This window comes from Tursiops truncatus, chromosome 14 (assembly GCF_011762595.2).
Source record: "Tursiops truncatus isolate mTurTru1 chromosome 14, mTurTru1.mat.Y, whole genome shotgun sequence".
NCBI classification, from domain to species: Eukaryota; Metazoa; Chordata; class Mammalia; order Artiodactyla; family Delphinidae; genus Tursiops; species Tursiops truncatus.
Window position 1 is genome coordinate 25,106,723 of NC_047047.1, and position 8,252 is coordinate 25,114,974.

Genomic DNA, 8,252 nt, shown 5'->3' on the forward strand with positions numbered 1-8,252 from the left:
TTAAAATGTGTTTGATCTTAAGAGATCAGCAACTTACAATGAATATATATATATATGTGTGTGTGTGTGTGTGTGTGTGTGTGTGTGTGTGTACACACACACACAGTAACCACAAACCAAAACCCTATAATAGATGCACACCTGGAAAGAAGAAAGAAATCCAAACACAACACTAAAGATAGTTATCAAATCACAAGAGAACAAAAGAAGAAGAAAGGAACAAATAAGAACTACAAAAACAATGAACAAAATGGCAATAAATACATACTCATCAATAATTACCTTAAATGTAAATGGACTAAATGCTCCAATCAACAAACACAGTGCCTGAATGGATACAAAAACAAGACCAATATATATGCTGCCTACAGAACACTCACTTTAGATCTAAAGACAAACAGAGACTGAAAGTAAGGGGATGGGAAAATGTATTCCATGAAAATGGAAATTAAAGGAAAGCCAGGGTAGTGCTCACTTCAGCAGCACATATACTAAAATTAGAACAATACAGAGAAGATTAGCATGGCCCCTGTGCAAGGATGACACACAAATTCATGAAGCGTTCCATATCTTTCTGGGAATTGGGGGTTGATAGATGCAAACTGTTACATTTAGAATGGATAAACAACAAGGTTCTACTGTATAGCACAGGGAACTATATCCAATCTCCTGGGTAAACCATAATGGAAAAGAATATTTTAAAAAGAACGTATATATGTCTATAACTGCGTCACTTTGCTGTACAGCAGAGATTGGCATAACATTGTAAATCAAATATACTTAAATAAAAAAAAAGAGAAAGAAAGCCAGGGTAGCAATACTTATTTCAGACAAAACCGACTTTAAAACAGATTGTAACAAGAGACAAGAAAGACATTACATAATGATCAAGGGATCAATCCAAGAAGATATAAAAATTGTAAATATATATCCATCCAACATAGGAGCACCTAAATCCATAAAGCAAACATTAACAGACATAAAGGGAGAAATTGACAGTAACACAATAATAGTAGGGGACTTTAACACCTCAGTTACATCAATGGACAGATCATCCAGACCCTCCAAAAAAAATCAATAAGGAAACACTAGCCTTAAGTGACACATTATATCAGATGCACTTAATTGATATATAGAGAGCATTGCATCCAAAAGCAGCAAAATACACATTCTTTTCAAGTGCACAGGGAATATTCTCCAGGGTATATCACATGCTAGGACACAAAACAAGCCTCAGTAAATTTAAGAAAATTGAAATCATATCAAGCATCTTTTCTGACCACAATGCTATGAGACAAGAAAAAAAATGCAAACACATGGAAGCTAAACAATATGCTACAAAACAACCAATGGATCACTGAAGAAATTTTTTAAAAACTTGGAGACAAATGTAAATAAAAGCACAACAACACAAAATCTATGAGATGCAGCAAAAGCAGTTCCAAGAGGGAAGTTTACAGTGATACAAACCTACCTCAGGAAACAAAAAAAGCTCAAATAAACAACCTAACCTAACACCCAAAGGAGCTAGAAAAAGAAGTATAAACAAAGACCAAAGTTAATATAAGGAAATCATAAAGATAGGGCAGAAATAAATGCAATAGAAACTAAAAAGAAAAAAATTAGTGAAACTAAGATCTGGTTCTTTGAAAAGATAAACAAAATTGGTAAACGTTTAGCCAGACTTGTCAAGAAAAAAAGAGAGAAGGCCCAAATCAATAAAATCTGAAATGAAAAAGGAGAAGATACAACTGACACCACATAAACACAAAGAATCATAAGCAATTACAATGAACAATTATACACCAATAAAATGGACAACCTAGAAGAAATGGACAAATTCCTAGAAATGTACAATCTCCCAAGAGTAAACCAGGAAGAAATAGAAAATATGAACAGGCTAATTACCAGTAATGAAATTGAATCAGTAACAAAACAACTCCCCCCTAAAATAAGTCCAGGACCAAATGGCTTCACAGGAGAATTCTACCAAACATTTAGAGAAGAGTTAACAACTATCCTTCTCAAACTAGTTGAAAAAATTGCAGAGGAAGAAATGCTTCCAAACTCATTCTACAAATCAGGCATCACCCTGATACCAAAACTAGACAAAGATATCACCAAAAAAAGAGAAAATTACAGGCCAATATCACTGATGAACATAGATGCAAAAATCCTCAATGAAATAATAGGAAATTGAATTCAGCAATACAATAAAAGGATCATACACCATGATCAAGTGGGATTTTTTCCAGGGATGCAAGGATAACTCAATACTCACAACTTAATCAATGTGATACACCAAATTCATAAATTGAAGAATAAAAATCATATGATCACCTCAATAGATGCAGAAAAAGTTTGACAAAAGTAAACATCTATTCATGATTAAAAAAACTCTCATTGAAAAATAATAAATTAATTGATTAAGAAAATAAATAAAATAAACTGAAAAAAGAAATTATAAAAAAACTCTCATCAAAGTGCATATAAAGGGAACATATCTCAACATAATAAAGGCCATACATGATAAGCCCACAACTAACATCATTCTCAATGGTGGAAAGATGGAAGCATTTCCTCTAAGATCAGGAACAAGACAAGGATGTCTGCTTTTGCCACTTTTATTCAACATAGTATTGGAAACCCTAGCAATAGCAATCAGGCAAGAAAACGAAATTAAAGTAATCCAAATTGGAAAGGAAGAAGTAAAACTGTCACTGTTTGCAGATAACATGCTGCTATATATAGAACATCCTCAAGATGCCAACAAAAAACTACTAGAGCTCATCACTGTTGCAGTAAAGTTTCAGGATACAAGATTAATATACAGAAATCAGTTGCATGTCCATACACTAAGAACAAACTACTGTATCAGAAAGATTAAGAAAAAAATCCCATTTACCACTACATCAAAAAGAATAAAATACCTAGGAATAAATCTAACTAAGGAAGTAAAAGACCTGTACATGGAAACCTATTAGACAGTGATGAAAGAAATTGAAGACTACACAAACAGATGGAAAGATATACCATGTTAATGGATTGGAAGAATTAATATTGTTAAAATGACCACACTACCCAAGGCAAGCTACAGATTCAATGCAATCCCTACCAATATAATTCTAAAATTTGTCTGGAATCACAAAAGACCCTGAAGAGCCAAAACAATCTTGAGAAAAAAGAGCAAAGCTGGAGATATCATGATCCCTGATTTCAAACTATACTACAAAGCTACAGTCATCAAAACAGTATTGTACTGGCAGAAAAACAATCTCATAGGTCAATGGAACAGAATAGAGAGCCCAGAAATGAAGTCACACTTATATGGGCAATTAATCTATGACAAAAAAAGCAAGACTATACGATGGGGAAAAGACAGTCTCTTCAACAAATGGTGCTGGGGAAACTGGATAGCTACATACAAAAGAATCAAACTGGATTACTCTCTCACACCATGCACAAAAGTAATTTCAAAATAGATTAAAGACTTAAATATAAGATATGAAACCATAAAACTTCTAGAAGAAAACACAGGCAGTATGCTCTTTGACATCAATCTCAGCAATTTTTTTGTATACGTCTCCTCAGACAAGGGAAACAAAAGCAAAATTAAACAAATGGGACTACAGCAAACTGAAAAGCTTTTACAGTAAACTGACAAGCTTTTGCAGAGCAAAGAAAAGTGTTAACAAAACAGAAAGGGCACCTACTAAATGGGAGACATTTGGAAATAATATATCTGATAAGAGAATAATATTCAAAATATACAAATCAATATCAAAAAAACAGTCCAGCTAAAAAATGGGCAGAGAAAAAAAAATAGCAGAGGACCTAAATAGACATTCTTCCAAAGAAGACATACAGATGGGCAACAGGCACATGAAAAGATGCTCCAGATTATTAATATTGGGCTTCCCTAGTGGTGCAGTGGTTAAGAATCCGCCTGCCAATGCAAGAGACACGGGTTTGAGCCCTGGTCCAGGAAGATCCCACACGCCGCAGAGCAACTAAGTCCGTGCACCACAACTATTGAGCCTGTGCTTTAGAGCCTTCGAGCCACAGCTACAGAAGCATGCACCTAGAGCCCATGTTCCACAAATAGAGAAGCCACCACAATGAGAAGCCCACGCACCACAACAAAGAGTAGGCCCCACTCACCACAACTAGAGAAAGCCCGTGCACAGCAACGAAGACCCAATGCAGCCAAAAATAAATAAATAAATAAATTTATTTTTTAAAAAAGATTATTAATATCAGGGATATGCAAATCGAAATCACAACGAGATGTCACCTGACACCTATCAATATGGCTATTATCGAAAAGACAACAAATAACAAGTGTTGGCAAGGATGTGGACAAAAGAGAACCTTTATACACTGTTGGTAGGAATGTAAATTGGTGCAGGCACTATGGAAAACAGTATGGAGATTCCTCAACAAAGAAAAAATAGAACTACCATACAATCCAGCAATTCCACTCCTGAGTATTTGTCTGAAGAAAATGAAAACACTAAGTAGAAAAGATATATGCATCTCTATGTTCATTGTAGCATTATTTACGATAGCCGAGATATGGCAGCAACCTAAGAGCCCATCAACAGATGAATGGGTAAAGAAGATGCCATATATAGATATCTATCTAGATAGATAGATAGATAGATATACACACACATATATACAATGGAATATTATTCAGCCATAAAAAGGAATGAAATCTTGCCACTTGCAACAACATGGATGCACCTAGAGGGTATTAGGCTAAGTGAAATATTGTCAGACAGAGAATTACAAACATTTTATGATTTCACTTATATGTGGAACCTAAAAAAAAAACAAATGAACAACCAACCATAACACAACAGAAACAGAGTTATAGATACAGAGAACACACAGGTGGTTGCCAGAGGTGAGGGGGGTGGGGGGCATGGAAAGAAATTGGTGAGGGAGAGTAACAGGTAGAAACTTCCAGTTGCAAAATAAATGAGTTACAAGTATGAAATGCACAGTGTGGGGAATACTCAATAACTATGTAATATCTTTCTACAGTGAGAGATGGTAACTAGATGTATTGTGGTGTTCAGTTTGAAATGTATAGAAATACCAAATCACTATGTTGTGTAACAGGAACTAACATAGTGTTGAAGGTCAATTATACTTCCAAAACACAGAAACACACTCATAGAGGAGAGCTCAGATTAGTGGTTACCAGAGCTGGAGGCGGGTGGGGGTGGGAGGTGGTGGATAAAGGCAGTCAAAAGGTACAAACTTCCAGTTATAAGATAAATAAGTGCTAGGGATGTAATGTACAATATAAATAACACTGCTGTATGTTATATATGAAAGTTGTTAAGAGAGTAAATCCTAAGAGCTCTCATCACAAGAAAAAAATGTTGTTTATTTCTTTAATTTCACATCTATGTGAGATGATGGATGTTCAGTAAACTTATTGTGGTAAAACTTTCACGATGTATATAAGTCAAAGCATTATGCTGTACACCTTAAACGTATACAGTACTGTATGTCAATTATATTTCAATAAAGTTGGAAGAAAAAAACAGTGACTGACTGAATGAGTGAATGAATGACGTGGAAGAGAAAGGTTAAGCCCAGGAACATGATGGGGGTACCACTGGAATGCTTCATGGGGCAGGGGTAGCTTGACGAAATGTCAGGTTTAGCATAATATTCTCAACAGAAATCCAAAACTCTACCTTAGCACCAAGGAAGGGTTGTTCCCCTGGCACCCAGGCCTTGAAGAAGGCGGGCCTGAGGTGCAGCCTGAGGTGGACCCTGAGGCGGCGCCCGCAATGAGCCGCCCGGCCTGAGGGGTGCGCCCTCGCAGTGCAGGCGGACGTGGAGAGCCGGAAGGGCCAGGTAGCCGCGCCATTGCCTTCGCGAAGAAAAGGGTAGGAGCAGGGCTGAGGGCCGCAGGCGGGGAGGACGGCCACGGGCAGCGCCTCGCAGGAAGGACTTGGGGCGATCTCGGGCCGGCCCTCAAGCGGGTGTTGGCGGGGAGGGTGTTGGCGAGCAGACACGGGCAGCTGCCGGGGAGGCCTGACGCCCGGACGCCCAGGTCCGCCGCGTCCGAGCCCGCCCTCCGCAAGCGGTTCTGAGGATGGAGCGGCAGAGCCGAGTCTCCTACGCCGACTCTCCCGGGCCTGGGGGCTGGGTGGCCAATCCGTCAGGCAGCGTAGGCGTCGTGCTGAGGGCCCAAGACACTTTGGGGGGGGGGGGGGGAGCGTGAACTATATTAACTTGTGAAGACAAAAGAAAACAGTGAAACCTTAGGGCCGAAGAAAAGGGGTTTTGTTTTATGTTTTTCCTTACGTGAGGGGGGCGGAAATGAAATTGAAGGGCCCACGAAAATCTTTTTTGCTTTTCCACAGCAAGAGGCCAGCTGCCTTTATGGAGCTGAAGGGCGCGCCAGGGGCTAGGAGGGTGGAGGATGGGAGGGGGGGTTGGCCAGGTAGGGCATGGCAGGAGGATGGAGAGTTGGGTAGGAGACACATGCAGAATTTCGGAGCCAGGGTAGGGACTTCAGATTTTGTTCCAAGTGTAATTGGAAGCCATTGAAGGGTTTTTGGTAAGGGGGTAACTTGATGGCCTTTGGTGGTTCAAGGCCGAGATTTAACCGGTTTGCAGGGGGACACCAATAAGTGGGCATTCTTGTCAAAAGTGGGGAGCATAGGATCACAAATAGGTGCTGCTTAGGACTATGCCCAGACACATCAGGTGCCTTAATTGATCATGTTTGACAATATAAGGGAGAGAGCTGCCTTTTACCCCATTTAAAGAACAATGTTGGGGCTTCCCTGGTGGCGCAGTGGTTGAGAGTCCGCCTGCCGATGCAGGGGACACGGGTTCGTGCCCCGGTCCGGGAAGATCCCACATGCCGCGGAGCGGCCGGACCCGTGAGCCATGGCCGCTGAGCCTGCGCGTCCGGAACCTGTGCTCCGCAATGGGAGAGGCCACAACAGTGAGAGGCCCGCGTACAGGGAAAAAAAAAAAGAAAAAAATAAACAAAGTCATGAGGGCAGATAGCTTACTTTGAGACCGAAGTTTGACTTTTTGATTAGTTCCACTCAACATCTCTAAGCATTCTCAGCCTTACATTATAGGCAAACATCTAGATCCCTTGGCAGCTGTTAAGATGGGATAGCGTAGAGAAGCTTGAGTTAGTACCTAGTTTGACTCTTGTCTGGACTTAGTCCCCTAGACCTGTGTTCATTGTTTCAACTTTCAGTTTTATGAAAGCCAATGATTTCTCTTTTCTTCCCTATAGGTGTAGAGAATATCTAAGTGGTGGCTACAGTTCCACCCCTGGTCTGGCTGCCATGTATCATGGGCAAACTACTAGTAAAAGGCCATCTAATTCCACACAGATTTACCAGCAACCTCCAAGGCTCCTCATTGTGCATATCGCTCTACCATCCTGGGCTGACCTCTGCTCCAACCTCTGTGAGGCTCTGCAGAATTTTTTCTCTCTAGCCTGCAGCTTGATGGGCCCCAGCCGCATGTCCCTCTTCAGCTTATACATTGTACAAAATCAGCACGAGTGCATCCTCCCCTTTGTGGTGAGTATATCTACTTGTTCATTTTATCCTGAAAGCAGATATGAGGTTTCTGGAGCAGAGATCACAGTTTTTATTCTTACAGTAATAACTGTGCCCATTCCCCATACCCAATACCCCACAGGCAACAGAAAGAGCCCGATGTCATCCTACACATGGGGGATTTGTACTGCAGAAGAGGAAACCCAAAATTATTAATATGGGAGTATATATAGGCCACATCTTACCCCCCACCTCCACTCCTGAGAGAGAGAGAGAAAATTTGGCATTTACAGTCCTTTGGAATATAAGGAACTGACCTCTTTCATCCCTCTTTGAAATGTAAACACGGGGAAGTAAATCTCTAAATTTCTTTGGAGGTCTCTGGCTGCTCTATCTCCCTTTAAGTTTCTAAGACTTTTCCTTTAACCCAGGTTCCAGGTTTTTTTGCTCAGAAAGCCCCAACTGTGCAGAAATATGGAAATATTTTTTCTCTATACTTCCATATAGGACTCAGGTGAAACTCCCCCTAGGGTTTCAGAAGGCAAAGGCTGGGCTAAGGGCAATGCTTTTACAAAGCTCTCTCACACATAGACAGCTATCTCTTTTCCTCCTCAAACAAATTCAGATCTTCACTTTCTCCCCTTTACAAAGTTCAGAATCTCAGGGCTGGGAAAGACTTCAGAGGTTCTAGTAAAT

General features: G+C 40.1%; 1 non-coding gene across 1 annotated transcript; it reads left to right on the plus strand.

The window, feature by feature from the left end:
* The first annotated feature begins 467 nt into the window (after positions 1-467).
* On the plus strand, positions 468-574 carry LOC117307976 (U6 spliceosomal RNA). Its single transcript, XR_004521917.1, has one exon. It is a non-coding gene; the product is annotated as a U6 spliceosomal RNA (small nuclear RNA).
* Positions 575-8,252: the final 7,678 nt, after the last annotated feature.